Here is a 19,477-nt window from a genome sequence, read left to right on the forward strand (position 1 = left end):
CCATTACAGGCAGAATGACAACACAACATCGAAAATCATGCATATTGCATTGCTTGGGTCAATTTGAACCCTACGGTGAATTACCGTAACTAGAAATGCAGGATTGTAGACAACCACAATGTATTCCACCCATATGCTTTTATTCCAAATAGCCAACATTCCCAAAATACAATGTATTGTTACTAATGTCGTACTTTATAAGTTAAGAATAAATGTCATGCAGTGATTTTACTTTACAATCTAAATCTTCATGTTTAAGTTTAAACCATTTCTAGTTACCTTTATTTGTATACAAACGTCTATGACTGTGTTTACACTACAGGCCAAAGTGGCCTAAATATATATATATATATTTTTTTAAATCAGATTTTTTCCAACTGACTGTTTTCACTGCAAATAAAATGTGATCTTAATCAAAATCTAGTGTAAAAGCGCATAGGCCCCAATGTCGCCCCGACGTTATTTGCATGCACAGTTCGATAAAGTGAAAACAAAGGAAGTTAAATAAATAAATGATAAATGGGTTATACTTGTATAGCGCTTTTCTACCTTCAAGGTACTCAAAGCGCTTTGACAGTATTTCCACATTCACCCATTCACACACACATTCACACACTGATGGCGGGAGCTGCCATGCAAGGCGCTAACCAGCAGCCATCAGGAGCAAGGGTGAAGTGTCTTGCCCAAGGACACAACGGACGTGACTAGGATGGTAGAAGGTGGGGATTGAACCCCAGTAACCAGCAACCCTCCGATTGCTGGCACGGCCACTCTACCAACTTCGCCACGCCGTCCCTTGACCGGATTCCTTAAATAAACAAGGAAGTCGCTACTACTACTACAAAATAAAATAAAAGTCGCCACTGTAGATATGGTCGCCACCCCTTAAAAGTAAATGTATTTTTTACGAGAAAAAAAAGTACTATAATGTATGAATGGATATACCAAACCCAAAACCGGTGAAGTTGGCACGCTTAGAATGCAATGATTTGCAAATCCTTTTCCATCTATATTCAATTGAATAGACTGAAAAGACAAGATACTTAACGTTCGAACTGGAAAACGTTATTTTTTGCAAAAAATTAGCTCATTTGGAATTTGATGCCTGCAACATGTTTAAAAAAAGCTGGCACAAGTGGCAAAAAAACACAGAGGAAGTTGAAGAATGCTCATTAAACACTTATTTGGAACATCCCACAGGTGAACATGCTAATTGGGAACAGGTGGGTGCCATGATTGGGTATAAAAGCAGTTTCCATGAAATGCTCAGTCATTCACAAACAAGGATGGGGCGAAGGTTCACCACTTTGTGAACAAATGCGTGAGCAAATTGTCCAACAGTTTAAGAACAACATTTCTCAACAAGCTACTGCAGGGAATTTAGGGATTTCACCATCTAAGGTCCGTAATATCATCAAAAGTTTCAGAGAATCTGGAGAAATCACTGCACGTAAGCGATGATATTACGGACCGTCGATGCCTCAGGCGGTACTGCATCAAAAAGCGACATCAGTGTGTAAAGGATATAACCACATAGGCTCAGGAACACTTCAGAAAACCATTGTCAGTAACTACAGTTCGTCGCTACATCTGTAAGTGCAAGTTAAAACTCTACTATGGAAAGTGAAAGCCATTCATCAACAACACCCAGAAACACAGCCGGCTTTGCAGGGCCCGAGCTCATCTAAGATGGACTAATGCAAAGTGTAAAAGTGTTCTGTGGTCTGAGGAGTTCACATTTCAAATTGTTTCTGGAAACAGTGGACATCGTGTCCTCTGGAACAAAGAGGAAAATAACTATCCGGATTGTTATAGGCACAAAGTTGAAAAGCCAGCATCTGTGATGGTATGGGGGTGTATTAGTGCCCAAGGCATGGGTAATTTACACATATGTGAAGGCACCATTAATGCTGAAAGGTACATACAGGTTTTGGAGCAATATATGTTGCCATCCAAGCAACGTTATCATGTACGCCCCTGCTCATTTCAGCAAGACAATGCCAAGCCACGTGTTAAAACAGCGTGGCTTCGTAGTAAAAGAGCGCAGGTACTAGACTGGCCTGCCTGTAGTCCAGGCCTGTCTCTCATTGAAAATGTGTGGCGCAATATGAAGCCTAAAATAACACAAAGTCAACAGCACAGTTCTTGTTTTACCTGTTGTCCGCTGTAATATTGGTAAAAAAGAGAAGTATTATGTTTGTAATTGCTGTGCTGTAGTTAAATAGCAGACAGCTTAAAAAAATATCTTAGATTGGACACTACCACAAAGATGGCCTCGGAATTGCTGGATTGACTGTGGGTCCGAAGCAAAGAGTGGTGGGAGAGAGTTGTTTTGAAGGAATTTTTCAGACAGAGAAGGGAAAGAAAACGTTCCGATGGCTCAAGAGTTTACTGAATAAACTGTGGATTGATGGAAGGAGTTTTCAGTCGGAAAGAAAAGACCGTTTATTCGTGCCCTTATACCGCTTCAGATGAGGGTTGCTATTCTTTGGCAGTTGTGTGGAATACAGAGGTCTTGCTTATCAGTTTTGAGTGTACAAATGCAGTGTGTAGAAGTTTGTGTACGCCTTCTTTGCCTTTTAATATACCCTTTTCTCTTCCATTTCACAAGTATTTTTTCGGGAGTCCAAATAAAACCGGCATTTTCCATTTCCTTAGCTACCTTTTTAATCAAATCTGTTTTGTTTTTTTATCCAAACGATGCACTTCAAAATGTTACTTTGTGAAGCTCAAACAGTCTCCGCTTCATTCCAGTTGTTGCCTATGTTTTTCTACAATGGGCTGCTCTTCTGGGGGTTCCATCCCGTGCATTGAGTCTGGCGAATGCGCAACACGAAGGGTCCTCCGTAGCAGCCCACACCCACTTGAGAGATCTGCTTTTCAATCGCATAATCCAAGTGTGTTATTTCGACTTTAAAAAAGCCAAACATTTGTGTTTGCCTGGGTTGTTATTTGAGGACTTAGACTAATTTAGTGCGTGGAAACGTAGTCACAGTTACTCAACGGAGTCCACCACTTATGTCACTGAGCTGTGACAGAGCGGGCAGTGAAGTATTTTTGGATAGAGAGTTCAGAGGAGGATAACACAAGCATGTTGTGGAATAAAGACAAACAGTTACACTCACATTGCGTATTATGGACAACAGTATCCTTCCTTAGGAACAGCTCTGTTACTTTCTCTTAAAAGTCTGTGGTGGCCTCTGATTTTTTTTTTTCAATGACGTTTGTTTTTTCATTTACAAACCCTGTTTAAAGTTAAAGTTAAAAGTACCAATGATTGTCACACACACACTAGGTGTGGTGAAATTTGTCCTCTGCATTTGACCCATCCCCTTGTTCACCCCCTGGGAGGTGAGGGGAGCAGTGGGCAGCAGCGGTGCCGCGCCCGGGAATCATTTTGGTGATTTAACCCCCAATTCCAACCCTTGATGCTGAGTGCCAAGCAGGGAGGTGATGGGTCCCATTTTTTTTATAGTCTTTGGTATGACTCGGCCGGGGTTTGAACTCACAACCTACCGATCTCAGGGCGGACACTCTAACCACTAGGCCACTGAGTAGGTTTCCATATGAGTTGGGAAATTGTGTTAGATGTAAATAAAAACGGAATACAATGATTTGCAAATCCTTCTCAACCCATATTCAATTGAATGCACTACAAAGACAAGATATTTGATGTTCAAACTCAAACAATTTTTTTTTGTGCACATTTTTTTGCAGCCCATGTGGTGATATCCTTTACACCAGGGGTCACCAACCTTTTTGAAACCAAGAGCTACTTCTTGGGTACTGATTAAACAGTTTGATACACACTTTAATAAATTGCCAGAAATAGCCAATTTGGTCAATTTACCTTTAACTCTATGTTATTATTAATAATGAATGATATTTACACTTAATTGAACAGTTTAAAAGAGGAGAAAACACGGAAAAAATGACAATTTAATTTTGAAACATAGTTTTTCTTCAATTTCGACTCTTTAAAATTCAAAATTCAACCGAAAAAAAGAAGAGAAAAACTAGCTAATTCGAATCTTTTTGAAAAAAATAAAAAAAATAATTCATGGAACATCATTAGTAATTTTTCCTGATTAAGATTAATTTTAGAATTTTGATGACATGTTTTAAATAGGTTAAAATCCAATCTACACTTTGTTAGAATATATAACAAATTGGACCAAGCTATATTTCTAACAGAGACAAATCATTATTTCTTCTAGATTTTTCAGAACAAAAATTTTAAAAGTAATTCAAAAGACTTTGAAATAAGATTTAAATTTGATTCTACAGATTTTCTAGATTTGCCAGAATATTTTTTTTTAATTTTAATCATAATAAGTTTGAAGACATATTTCACAAATATTCTTTGTCGAAAAAACAGAAGCTAAAATGAAGAATTAAATTAAAATGTATTTATTATTCTTTACAATAAAAAAAATAAATTTACTTGAGCATTGATTTAAATTGTCAGGAAAGAAGAGGAAGGAATTTAAAAGGTAAAAAGGTATATGTGTTTTTTCTCTAAAATTGTCTTTCTGAAAGTTATAAGAAGCAAAGTAAAAAAATTAATGAATTTATTTAAACAAGTGAAGACCAAGTCTTTAAAATATTTTGTTGGATTTTCAAACTCTATTTGAGTTTTGTCTCTCTTAGAATTAAAAATGTCGAGCAAAGCGAGACCAGCTTGCTAGTAAATAAATACAATTAAAAAAATAGAGACAGCTCACTGGTAAGTGCTGCTATTTGAGCTATTTTTAGAACAGGCCAGCGGGCTGATGATATTACGGACCGTATATGCTGAAATCCCTAAATTCCTTGCAATAGCTGGTTGAGAAAGGTTTTTCTTAAACTGTTCAACAATTTGCTTACGCATTTGTTGACAAAGTGGTGACCCTCGCCCCATCCTTGTTTGTGAATGACTGAGCATTTCATTGAATCTACTTTTATACCCAATCATGGCACCCACCTGTTCCCAATTTGCCTGTTCACCTGTGGGATGTTCCAAATAAGTGTTTGATGAGCATTCCTCAACTTTATCAGTATTTATTGCCACCTTTCCCAACTTCTTTGTCACATGTTGCTGGCATCAAATACTAAAGTTAATGGTTATTTGCAAAAAAAAAAAAAGTTTGTCAGTTAGAACATCAAATATGTTGCCTTTGTAGCATATTCAACTGAATATGGGTTGAAAATGATTTGCAAATCATTGTATTCCGTTTATATTTACATGTAACACAATTTCCCAACTCATATGGAAACGGGGTTTGTATATGACAGGGTTTCCCTTACAAGTAATTGATTGTGGCGCATCGCCGAAGCAACATAAATGCCGGCACACCTCAAATTATATATTAGGGTCGTACAGTATACCGGTGTTAGTATAGTACCGCGATACCAATGAATCAAATTCGTTACGATATCGCCTCTGAAAAGTACCGGTCACGCAACCTCCCAACCCCCCGTCGTGTCATTGCAGGTTTATGAGCAGAGGAGCACGTTTGGCAGCGCACAATCATGGAGTACTTACAAACAGACAGTGTGTAGACAGAAAAGGGAGAACAGATGCATTGTGGCTTAAAAACTGACGATAAAGGTGAAGCTATAACACTGAAACTCCCTCAGGAAGAGGTGCTTTAAGACATGGCTAGCTAGCTAGCAACAAATGCCATGGGTGGATCTACACCTGACATCCACGGTAATGATACCAAGTACAATAGCGTAGCTAGTCGATACTACTATGATTATATCAATATTTTTTAGCATCACAAAATCTTCTTTCGTTTATATCATGTTTATAAACTCAGGAAATACGTCCCTGGACACATAAGAACTTACATTATGACCGATGAATGATCCTGTAACTACTTGTTATCGGACTGATACCCAAATTTGTGGTATCACCCAAAACTAATGTAAAGTATCAAACAACAGAAGAATAAGTGATTATTATATTTTAACAGAAGTGTAGATAGAACATGTTAAAACAGAAAATAAGCAGATATTAACAGTAAATGAACAAGTAGATTAATAATTCATTTTCTACCACTTGTCCTTAATAATGTTGACAAAATAATATAATGATAAATGACCAAATATATTACTGCATACATCAGCAAACTAATTAGGAGCCTTTGTTTGCTTACTTATTAATAAAAGACAAGTTGTCTAGTATGTTCACTATTTTATTTAAGGACACACTTGCAATAAGAAACATATGTTTAACGTACCGTAAGATTTTTTGTTAAAATAAAGCCAATAATGCAATTTTTTTGTGGTCCCCTTTATTTAGAAAAGTACATACAAGTATCAAAAAATATTTTGGTACCGGTACCAAAATATTGGTATCGGGACAACACTAATATATATATTTATCTTTTCTTAGATGACAGCAATTGTTTTACATGGAAACAAACAAGTAATGTATTGTATGATTTGATATACAGTCTGTAGTCTGATTTTTACGTATGATTGGCCATAATCATTTCAAATATAAATCGCCTGTAAACTAAACGGAGTTGACACTTGCCAAAAGTTAAGGAAAGAAAGTTGAATAGAAATGTATTTCAAGTCAATTTATTGTTCAAGACACGCATGTTGTCCTTGTGCGTGGGTTTTCTCTAGGTAGCAGTGGCGTGCAGTCACTAGAGGCAGGAGGCGGAGCCTCACCTGCCATCATGGAAAGAAAAAAAATGTAAAAAGAAAAAAAAAATAATTACATTGTTATATGTATCCAGTGATTATACTAAAGTTATTTTCCATTTAACTTCACCAGTTTTAGATTATTTTTATTTTCACATTTGCCCTTCAAATACTGAGAAGAGACGGTGCGGTGATCAGCAGCCAGTTGAGGCACGTCACTGATTTGTGCCTCAACATGGATTGTGCACAATGACTCGGCTAACTGCTGAGCTGCTGTGCAGTGAGACTGTATTGCTATATGAATTGTATCAGCTAACTAAACTATGGCATAGTTTAGTTAGCTGAGGTATATAATGTACAGTGTATTTTGTCAAAAACTGTATGTGTGTAACGTATTTCTTGTGCTGAGCATTCATAAAATCTGCTGCAAAAGACGTACTGGTTGAGGCTCGCAGTAATCCGGCCTCCTGGTGGTAGAGGGTGGTAGTGATCCCAGAGATCATTCCTCGGCCGCAGAAGAAAAATAACAAAATTTAAAAAAAGTTTGCAAGCGATTGTTTATTTCTTCTCGCCTGGACTTTTATTAAAATCATGGAGGATTACATATGTAAAATAAAACAGTTTTCTAAACTGGACTTTCAATCGAAGCAGGAGGTAATAATTTAAGGTAGACCAACGCCGGAGCTAAAAGGTTTGCTTTTGACTTCGGGACAGAAGACCCGTTCTTTTGAAACGGCGTGGTACACACGCAAAGGCTGGCTGTGTGGATGTCCAGCAAGAAAGGTAAGGCCATAATAATGTTTTTTTATTAAATGTGCTTTTTTGTGTGCTACAGTTGTGTAAAGAATGCTGGTATGAGCTTTTAAACATAACCCGTTAACTGCTGCCAATCACATGGTCAATAAGATACTATTTAGGGTTCATATGTTTGTAAATCTGACTGTGATGATGCAGTGCCTCACCAGACATTAACCTCACCGCACGCCACTGCTCGGTAGTCCAGTTTCCTCCCACGTTCCAAAAAGATGTTAGGTTCATTGGAAACTGCAAATTGTCCATAGATATGAATGTTAGTGTGAATGATTGTCTACATTTTTATGAGCTTGCCAATTAAGCTAGCAGCATTAGTGGCAACCTTCATCCTGCAGAGTTGTATTGCTTTTTTCAGTTTATTCCAAACTATATAAATACTTTAACGTGTATTTGCACTTGATGCCTATATATTATGCTCTTTCCTTAGAGTGGTTAGGTTTTTTTTTAGTTGACTTAATTGTGGAGAATATCAACAAAACACCTCAAGTTATTTTTTTCATCTCTAATTTGAATGACTGTTTACATATTTGGCAAACTAAATTGTAACATTGAGGGAGGGCAGAATATAATGTATCCTGTGTTACCCTTTACAATAATCAGCAAAACATTTAAAGGCCTACTGAAACCCACTACTACCGACCACACAGTCTGATAGTTTATATATCAATGATGAAATCTTAACATTGCAACACATGCCAATACGGCCGGGTTAGATTACTAAAGTGCAATTTTAAATTTCGCGCGTAATATCCTGCTGAAAACGTCTCGGTATGACGACGTCTGCGCGTGACGTCACAGATTGTAGAGGACATTTTGGGACACCATTGTGGCCAACTATTAAGTCGTCTGTTTTCATCGCAAAATTCCACAGTATTCTGGACATCTGTGTTGGTGAATCTTTTGCAATTTGTTCAATGAAGAATGGAGACAGCAAAGAAGAAAGCTGTAGGTGGGAAGCGGTGTATTTCGGCCGGCTGCAGCAACACAAACACGTAGCCAGTGTTTCATTGTTTACATTCCAGAAAGATGACAGTCAAGCTTTACCATTGGCCTGTGGAGAACTGGGACAACAGAGACTCTTACCAGGAGGATTTTGAGTTGGATACGCAGACGCGGTACCGTGAGTACGCAACCAGAATGTTGCCATAAGCATTTTGTTTAATTTGTATGTGTAACGTGGTACGCAGCTGCGGCTTCCAAACATTTGATCGCTTGCCCGTACATGCGTGCCGCTATGTGCATGTCACGTACGTAACTTTGGGGACTTTGGGGAAATATATGTGCTGTATGAACTTTGGGGAGGTGAATGGTACTTTGGGCTGTGGGATTGAGTGTGTTGTGCGGGTGTTTGATTTGTATTGGTGGGTTATATGGACGGGAGGGGAGAGGTGTTTGTTATGCAGGATTCATTTGTGGCATATTAAATATAAGCCTGGTTGTGTTGTGGCTAATAGAGTATATATATGTCTTGTGTTTATTTACTGTTTTAGTCATTCCCAGCTGAATATCAGCTCCCACCCGCCTCTCACAGCATCTTCCCTATCTGAATCACTTCCACTGCCCTCTAGTCCTTCACTCTCACTTTCCTCATCCACAAATATTTCATCCTCGCTCAAATTAATGGGGAAATTGTCGCTTTCTCGGTCCGAATAGCTCTCGCCGCTGGTGGCCATGATAGTAAACAATGTGCAGATGTGAGGAGCTCCACAACCGGTGACGTCACGCGCATATCGTCTGCTACTTTTGGTACAGGCAAGGCTTTTTTATCAGCGACCAAAAGTTGAGAACTTTATCGTCGATGTTCTCCACTAAATCCTTTCAGCAAAAATATGGCAATATCGCAAAATGATCAAGTATGACAAATAGAATGGACCTGCACCCCGTTTAAATAAGAAAATCACATTTCAGTAGGCCTTTAAATTGCATTGAACAAAGAGAGCACAGTCTACCAAATCAAATTCCTTGTATGTTAAACATACTTGGCCAATACAGTAAAACTGATTATAATATATAAACAATACTATTAATAACTAATAACACATATTTGTTGTTAAATGTACATAAAACATTTGAAAAAAATATATGCATCATTGCAAATCAAAATTGTCATGACATCAAACATATGTCCTATTGACCACGCCGCAATCTAGTAGGAGAAACCCTGAATTGCAATATGCATTTTTTATGTACCTGAAGCGCACACTCAGTCACTGCCAGCATCTTCTAGGTCGCACCTTCAGTGCGCTAAAAAAGTGTGTTCCTTTTATAGATGCACTGTAAGACTGCCTCTACAATGCCTAGAAAAATGGGTGAATACATAAGGAATGTAATGACAACAAATTTGGACTACAACTGAGTAAAAATGGCGGACTCACACAAGGCTCTTCGGATAAACCTCCACAAGAGATATTAGCTATATGTCACTAATGTATGTGGAATTAAATTATGATATGGATTAAGCAAAGAAATCAAACAATGTACTAATATGATCCACTTCAAGAAACTCTTCAAACTTAGTGTTTACGAAGTACAAAGAAGAAGAACCATGATAAACACTCTGAATTTATCTCATCCATCCATTCATTTACAAGATAATCTTATTCATCTCACCGTATGAAATATAACTTACTTCACCAAGTATTATATATTTATTTTTATTGTTATTGTAAAAATTCCTAGTTTGTGAACCCGTTCTTAAAGGCCTACTGAAATGATTTTTTTTAATTTAAACGGGAATAGCAGATCCATTCTATGTGTCATACTTGATCATTTCGCGATATTGCCATATTTTTGCTGAAAGGATTTAGTAGAGAAAATCGACGATAAAGTTCGCAACTTTTGCTCGCTGATAAAAAAAAGCCTTGCCTGTACCGGAAGTAGCGTGACGTCACAGGAGCTAGTATTCCTCACAATTCCCCATTGTTTACAATGGAGCGAGAGGGATTCGGACCGAGAAAGTGACGATTACCCCATTAATTTGAGCGAGGATGAAAGATTCGTAGATGAGGAACGTTACAGTGAAGGACTTGAGAGGCAGTGATGGACGTATCTTTTTTCGCTATGACCGTAACTTAGGTACAAGCTGGCTCATTGGATTCCACACTCTCCTTTTTCTATTGTGGATCACGGATTTGTATTTTAAACCACCTCGGATACTATATCCTCTTGAAAATGAGAGTCGAGCACGCAAAATGGACATTTAAAGTGACTTTTATCTCCAAGACAATACATCGGTGACACACTTAGCTACTGAGCTAACGTGCTAGCATCGTTCTCAAATGAAGATAGAGGGGGGGTTACCCACATATGCGGTCCTCTCCAAGGTTTCTCATAGTCATTCACATTGACGTCCCACTGGGGTGAGTTTTCCTTGCCCGTATGTGGGCTCTGTACCGAGGATGTCGTTGTGGCTTGTACAGCCCTTTGAGACACTTGTGATTTAGGGCTATATAAATAAACATTGATTGATTGATTGAAACAAAATAAATAAACCCCTGACTGGAAGGATAGACAGAAGACCAACAATAATATTAAACCATGTACATGTAACTACACGGTTAAACATTATCAGCCTGGTAAGGCTTAACTATGCTGTTGCTAATGACGCTAAGGCTAATTTAGCAACTTAGCAACCGGACCTCACAGAACTATGTACTCTCTCCTTTTTCTATTGTGGATCACGGATTTGTATTTTAAACCACCTCGGATACTATATCCTCTTGAAAAAGAGAGTCGAGCATGCGAAATGGACATTTAAAGTGACTTTTATCTCCAAGACAATACATCGGTGACACACTTAGCTACTGAGCTAACGTGCTAGCGTCGTTCTCAAATGAAGATAGAAACAAAATAAATAAACCCCTGACTGGAAGGATAGACAGAAGACCAACAATAATATTAAACCATGTACATGTAACTACACGGTTAAAAATTCTCAGCCTGGTAAGGCTTAACTATGCTGTTGCTAACGACGCTAAGGCTAATTTAGCAACTTAGCAACCAGACCTCACAGAACTATGATCAAACATTAGCGCTCCACCTACGCCAGCCAGCCCTCATCTGCTCATCAACAGCCGTGCTCACCTGCATTCCAGCGATCAACGGCGCGACGAAGGACTTCATCCGTGGGTTTGGCGGCAAGCATCGGCTAGGCGTCAGGGTAAGTAGTCCTTGTTGTGTTGCTGTAAGTATTGTAATGCCCCGCAGTGGAGAAGGAGTCACACAGACGAGGATGCGCTGCTCAATCGCTTTATTAACAAGCGGTAACTGGTTGTAGTTCAAAAAGTAACGCACACACATACACGAGCTGCTGTTAGCCAAAACTCACGCTCACACACACTCAAGTTCTCCGCCAACTCACTCGCGCATGCGCGTTCCCCAAACCCTTAAAGACACAGTACACTAATGCAAATATCACAGATATTACAGTATTGTACTTAGCCGCTAAGACATCGATCGATCCCACCTACAACGTTCTTCTTTGCAGTCTCCATTGTTCATTAAACAAATTGCAAAAGATTCACCAACACAGATGTCCAGAATACTGTGGAATTGTGTCGAAGAAAACAAGAGGCTTTTCTATCGGGTCCGATGGGGTCCAACCACTTCCGTTGCTTTTGTGACGTCACGCGCATAAATCATATCCAAAGGAGTTTTTCAACCGGAAGTGTGGCGGGAATTTTAAAATTGCACTTTATAAGTTAACCCGGCCGTATTGGCATGTGTTGCAATGTTAAGATTTCATCATTGATATATAAACTATCAGACTGCGTGGTTGGTAGTAGTGGGTTTCAGTAGGCCTTTAAACCATGGCAATAAAAACTTTTTTGATTACTTATGGAGTGTATTGTGAATACATTGAGAACAGGAAGTGAACAAAAGTTTTAGTAACTACTATGTAAAGGAAAAGGAAAGGATTAAATGAGCTCTGATTCTTCCTACTCCTTTTCGGACATGTTGAATAGAGAAACTGGAAATTGTGATGTATTATGTTGAATGCATGCATGTTCGAAATAAACTCAAACTCAACTCAGCTCAAAAAAAAAAATGTCTCAAATTTCAAACAGCTCGTTGGGAGAATGGTTTGAAGGAAGGCAAGATTGTTTTATAAACATCTCTGCCATTCCTCAATGGTTTGATTTCAAATTTTCGGGACTTATTGAGATCCCAAATACACAAAAAACAATACCAACAGGTAAGAAAAGTCGGTTTTGCATAATAGGACCCCTTTAAAACTCAAAATTGTCCAACCTTAAATGCATTGGACTTTAAAAGATCCACTAGTTGATATACCTAATGGCAGCTTCATCAAATCTTCAAACAAGTATAAATATAAAATAAATGTAAATGTTCTAACTACTAATAAAACACGGTTGAACAAACGATTATACGTCCGATGGATTCCGTTGGGATACAAAAATGGTTTCAGTGGCAGAAGAGTATTTTAAATCCTATTGGCTTCTTCCAATGCAGAGTAGTAGAATCAAAGACAATAAAGACAGAAGTAAAAAAAAAAAAACAGGGCAATGTGGCATTAGAAGCTCAAGTGGGCATTCTCTAATTAAATTCCCCTTCATCAGACGCTCATTTGTGCACAGGCATTAATACTTTTGACCCCATGCAGCCCGAACACTAGCATGCCTGAGGAAGGGGGAACGAGGGAAAGAAATGAAAGAGAAAAAAACATGAAGGAATATCTTATTAAGGGAGTCAGGCGTGTTTTGGCCTTGCTTTCTTGATGGCTGCTCCCGGTGTCGCGACCTACTGGCGCCTAGCTAATACGGCAGTGTACGCCATGTCATTGTTCTCAATCAATAACTAATTATCAAAGTACTGGCTCCAACTCGTATTGTCCACTTTGCTCGGAGCCCCTTGTTGCCCACTGAATGACAGAAATGGGGAAGAAAGGGGAACAGAGGGTGGCTTTTGGCTACACAGTGATGCTGCCGCCACAACATCCTTGCAAGCCTTTCAAGATACACTGTGCCGTCAGTTTGAATTAGCGTCCCGTACTAATTGATATGAATTAGAACAGAAGAATTATTGTTGCGGCTGAATGTCATAACGATATCCTGGAAGGCACAAAAAAACGGCACAAAACCTACAGGCGGGCTGAATGTAAAAAAAAAAACAAGAAACAATTATGCCCACTGGACAAACAATGGGATGGATGTGTAAAATTGTTGCAGTCTTATTTGTATAGAACAAAAGCAAAAAAGACGGTTTTATTTGGGAGCCATATCTTAAGCATCACCAGGTTCAAACACAGCACTCTAATCGTTGATACAATGTCCTTTTATCACCTTGTCATTGTTCGTTGCTTTTTACAAATGAGCTGACAGAAATAGAGGGAGCCAGTAATTTGTAGCTGGCAACACAAGGCCGGATTGTGTGCTGGTGCCTGTCTGTCTCCCTGCGCCCTAATGGGGTGGCTCGTCCTGTCATCCCACGTGGCAGCACAGTTCACTTCTTCTCAGTCCCCTTGGTGCCACAGGCACCAGGGCCGCAGGGCGGGGAGGTGGGATGAAGCCCCCAGGAGCCCGGGGGGGTGACTACTGCTGCCTCAGTAGCGGGCAGGGGGTCAGACTGGTAAAAAAAGTGCCGCCTCAGGACAGCGAGTTTAATCCCACAGCAAGAGCATGGCAGCTGGAGCAGGCCAACCGTTCAGGCTGTATAATGATATCCCTTGCCCTGGATCTGATGTCTGACCTCATTACCAGAGTTTAATTGTGTTTCGAACACAGTTTTGGTTCTTCCCTTTACGGGCTTCTTTCTTTTTTGAACAGCTTTACAAGCATTCCTCCTTTGCTTACCAAAATAAATCAATTAACAAATCACCTAGGATTATTTTGCAACTGAATTAAACTCTGAGGAAAAGGAAACACTTTCTTCAGTTTAAAGGTGCCCGACTAATAAACACATACTGTACTGATCAAAAGGACAATTTAGGCCCCGTTTACACTAAGCCGGATAAGGTTATCCAGGGTAAATCCCACCTAACCTTATCCGTGTCCACACACAACAATGCCACCGTTTAAGACCCCCTCTCCCCTCCGTCTGCCGGCGCAACGCGACCTAGTACGCATGCGCGGAAAATGCACACGTCATAGTCACCTCCAGTGTTGCTTTGTGTGCAAGTTCTTAAATGTAACTTATCTGAACAATATCCAGTGTTGTGGTATTTCAATTAACTGGAATCCAGTGTGCTGTGGGGCCCTATTGTAGTGAATCACACCTGAGACATCATAAATTAATCAAATCTTTATTAGACACGTAAACAATGTGATAAAGAACATTTTACATCAATCAAACTAGGGATCTAGATATCTGGTCAGGACACTCCTCACTCTTTTGCCTTCACCTTCATTGTCCATTCGTTTTTGGTGACTTTATATACTCTGGACCTAGACGTTGAGTATGCGACATACATGGCGGACAATAACTGATAGTTTGCTTTGCCAGTCCAAATGCATTTGCCGTTTTCCTCGACGGCCAGGTAATACAAAGCACACGCTACCTTTTTTATCACAGCCATGGGAGCTCGCATTCTCGTTGTCTCTCCTTCGACAAATGGACAAAGTTTTTCGCTAAGTAGAAACACAGCTGACCCAGCCGGACATTGGAAAGTTCTCTTGCCGTCTGAGAATTGTTGTATCCCAAATAGCTGCAATCGCTTTCTCTTAAGGTATTCATGTGTGATTTCCACAAGCTTCTGTACATGTAAAAGAAGGAGAAACACGGGCATGTCTGGATGACTCGCCTTCATATTGGCAGTGTTTACCTCCGAGTTACGAAACCGCTTTATTATGAAGCTGGCTGTGGCGCGTTCTTTCTGATGTCTCTTCCTGTGTGGAGCGTGGTCTTTCTGGTGTTACTTCCTCTCCGAACTCACTTTGTAAATGATCAATGAGTCCATACAAAGTTAAGTGCCGGAGATTCAACAATTACACGTCTGACTTACCCGTGTAAAAATCTTTCCGAGGAGGGGGACCTTAAATGCTGGCTTAGTGTGGCTGAAACGGGGCTTAGGCTAAATAATAATTTGTTTACGGGTTTAAATGACTTAGTGTAGACAAGACCTTAGTTACAAATGTAGTGCTTGGAAAAGCATACAATTGACTTCAACAGCAATATACCAAACATAGCATCCATTTCTCAATCCTTCCACGCTTGAAGATCTCGTTTGTGAATGTGTACTCACGATTAGCATGTACGTTTGTACGAGACAGCTGTGATTGACAGGCATGACCACCAGTCATTTCATTCCAGCCAGACAGAAAATTTGACGGAGTTTAACTTCTAATTGTGATAATAAATACTTATTTGTTAATCCTCTTCTCTTTAGCCATGATTTGTAAAATATGCTAAGTAGTGTTTTTATATTTTTTGGTTGAAAAAATATAATTAAAGGGGGAACTGCACTTTTTGGGGAAATTTTGCCTATGGTTCACAATCATTATGAAAGACATGATGACGGATGGATTTTATTATAATGTATTCTCAATATATAAAAAAAATAAACGGAAATAAAAGTCCGCTTACAGCAGAGCCAATGGGAGCTCCTCTATTTCGCCCATAAAATCCAATAAATAACCATTCAAAAACCGTCAATAATGCTCCATTTACATTTCCTGATTTAAATATTAATCAAGTATTACAGATATTGTTATTATAAGCGCTAACGCAGACCAGCTATTTATAGTGGCTCCGTGATCACTACTGTGTCCTTATGTTCACATAATCAAGTGGTCTGCTGCTTTCTCGCTTCCTTGCTCCCTGGAAGTTTATTGTAGATCATAAATGATGCATCTCACCTGGACAGAAGAAGTCTGAGTTGGTATTCCTACAAGTTGGGACAATTTGACAGCCATTTAGTACCCGAAACTGGCAAGAACGACACGAAACGATGCTTGACCTTTTACCCCTTTTCTTCGCGAGAAGTATGAGTCATTCGTCATCTAAATGGGAATATATGAACATCCTAGCAGTCAGCATCCACATGACAACAGACATTGTACAATAGGTGATGATTTATTATGTTTGTCGGCTCTCATGAAGTCTGCAGTGCGCAGAAATCAGTAATGAAGAAAAGAAAGGCAAACGTTGTGATGCGTTTGTTTAAATGAATGTGCCACGTATGCTTAAAATGATCAAAATACGTAAATATGATTTTTTATTATAAATGTGTCTGTTACTACATGACATATATACTTACATCATGTATATAAATCCTCAATGGAGGTGTTTGAATGTTTTTTAAGGACTTTATAGGCATAATTGCGTGGCTCCCATAGGTTCCATTGGAAGCGGACTTTTGATCTGATTTATTTAATATTTAGAATGCAAGAAAACAAAGAAAAAACATCTATTGTCATGTCTTTCATAATGATTGTGAACAATAGTAAAAATCCCCCCCAAAAAAATCAATTCCCCTTTAAGAACCTGCTGTAAACTGCCCTTCATACTGATGTATAAAATTAAATTTAAATGGCAGCCACATGCAGGCGATACTCAAAAAATTGGAGTATCTTGCAAAAGTCCATTTAAGTCCACAATTCAAATTCAAATGTGATATAAACTCATTGTATGCAAAATGAAATATTTCATGTCTTTATGTGTTATAATTTTGACAATCATGGTTTAAATTTTTGAAAACTCCACATTTTCTGAGATTTTCAATTAAGTTTTTTTAAACCTGTAATCATCAAAATGTCTGTATATCAAAATAAGGCTTGAACTATCTTGAGTTGCATATGAGCTTATGTCATATCAGTTTCACCTTGTAAACCTAATTGGTGGAAGAAACTACTATTCTTTGCACAAGTTTTACCTGGAGAGTGTATTTATACTTTGGATGGACATATCGTTATTAAATGATTAACTGATAGTTAAAGGGGACCGATTAAGCGTTTCCTCTTTTTTGAGCTATACATGTGGTTACAATGTCAGATATTCATGTTTAACGATGCCAAAGTGTCAAATAATAAGGTTCATTCATTTGGAAGCAAGCCTAAAAATCAATTTGGGATCACTCTGCACGCTTTGTTTTACAGACTTTTTTTTTTTTTTTTTTTACGTGGGATTGCATTGACACCAATGTAAAAGCTTTAGGCCTGACCTCTCCACAGCTTGGCTTGGGAAGCCGTATCGCTGTGCGCTAATCTGGTGCCTTCAACAACTACAATGTTGGCAAGTTGAGTAAGGGCCTTTTCTGAAGAGGCAAAATGAGGACATGGGGTTCCGCCATCTTGGCCAAACTTTCGTAAGTCTTTGAACATAGAGTACAACTGCCTGTTGTACTCTGTCTCAAAGTGTTAACATGTGCTCAATGTTTGCTTACCATTATTGGTATGTTGTCTATTACCATTGTTGGTATTTTGTCTATTAGCATTGTTGGTATTGTTCATTCTTCCAACGTTGTTGATACAAATTATTGTTACAGTCATGTAATAATTATTGTTACCTGAGGTAATGCCACCATGGTACAACATTTGTATTATATTCCTTGAACAAAGTAACAGTGAAGTTTAATGTATTAATCACTGAATGGAGAACTGGGGGTGGGATTAAATAAATTATCTTATTCTCACTTCCTTTTAGGCAAAACTGGATCATCATGCTTACATACAGTACATTACCATTTGCATTATCTTAACTAATATTAATGTGTTGTCTACCTTGTACTTTTTTTTAATGTCATTGCCTGAAATAAATGAATAACTGAACTGGAAGTGTGATCAATCACAGCGACGTGGGCTTGGTGTCAGGACCTGTAACGTCAGGCCTGACCCTCCGTTGTATTTTGGTATGTTTGGTGTTCTAGTTCTTGTTTAGCGTTATTTTAAAAATAAAATATATCAAAATGGCCACTGCATACTTTGAATTTTCAGTATGCGGCTTTTGGTGGGAAAAAGTTTAGACAACCCGGTTTAGAACTTAATTATCCTAAAAACAAGATTCAGACCTGCAATTTCAACTGAAAATCATGTACTATCAAACTATTTACCATGGCAAATAACAGGTGCTTATTGTGAACATAATAATTCAAACAAAGTAGAGAGGAGGCGGGGATTTCACCCAGCCGTTCATTAACACCTCTTGAATCTACCTCACTTTCTTCATCATTGCAGAAGAGCGTATAAAGCTTGATGACATACGTAAACAACAGCAGTGTGGCAAACACATCTAATTAGGAGACCATTTTTAATTTCCTGAACAGAAATGACTGGTAGGTACATATTGCATGTAAGACAGGGGGAAAAAAATGTGAGTGATTTGATGAATGACATTGATGCACCTGCTAGTTAGATTAACTTGTATTTGAGTTAATTAGCCTAATGAATAATTGCGACTTGAATATAGAGAATTATGTTGATTGTGAGAAATTAGTCATTGATTAAACACATCTTGAAGCAATTCAAGCAAAATGAAGTGGAAAACTCAGTTGTAGCCAACAAAGGTGCTAAACAACATGATTACCTACGGTATGATAAAATGAAGTTTTATGATAATTAGTCAATTGGTCAATGCCTGTTGGGGGCAATTAGTTAAGTCCCTCCCGCTCACCTGCGACAACGTTTTGTTTAATGGCGTCCATGTTTTCAACTAATCTCGCTCCATCTGTACACACATGTGCTTGTTAGTCCCCGACGGGCGCCAAATGGTTGCGTTGATTCAACTTACCACCTATAGTTAAAGGGGTTGCTTTGTAGAGTGCATTGATCTCAGTGTTTCCCACACATTCATTTATTTGTGGTGGCCCGCCACAAAAGAATTATGTCCGCCACAAATTAAAAAAAAATATATATATATATTTTTTTTCTTTTTTTTTTTGTGTCCTTTCCAGCTTCTTAGGCAAATCATATAGTTGATGTAGATGCCCATATATGCTGCTCAGATTTACTTTACAAAAGAGAAGTGTAGGATACTTCTCTTGTTGCCTTATTTGTATTTGACCACGACTGTTTTCTGTTTATTTGTTACTGACTGTGGCAGGACACCTCTGCCTCTGTTTCAATTTATGTTGCTG

General features: G+C 38.6%; 1 protein-coding gene across 2 annotated transcripts in view; it reads right to left on the reverse strand.

The window, feature by feature from the left end:
* The window catches only part of LOC133646801 (uncharacterized), a 123,198-nt gene that overhangs the window by 95,651 nt on the left and 8,070 nt on the right, over positions 1-19,477 (reverse strand). The gene's annotated exons all lie outside the window — the stretch shown is intronic.

The sequence above is a fragment of the Entelurus aequoreus genome, linkage group LG03 (assembly GCF_033978785.1).
Source record: "Entelurus aequoreus isolate RoL-2023_Sb linkage group LG03, RoL_Eaeq_v1.1, whole genome shotgun sequence".
NCBI classification, from domain to species: Eukaryota; Metazoa; Chordata; class Actinopteri; order Syngnathiformes; family Syngnathidae; genus Entelurus; species Entelurus aequoreus.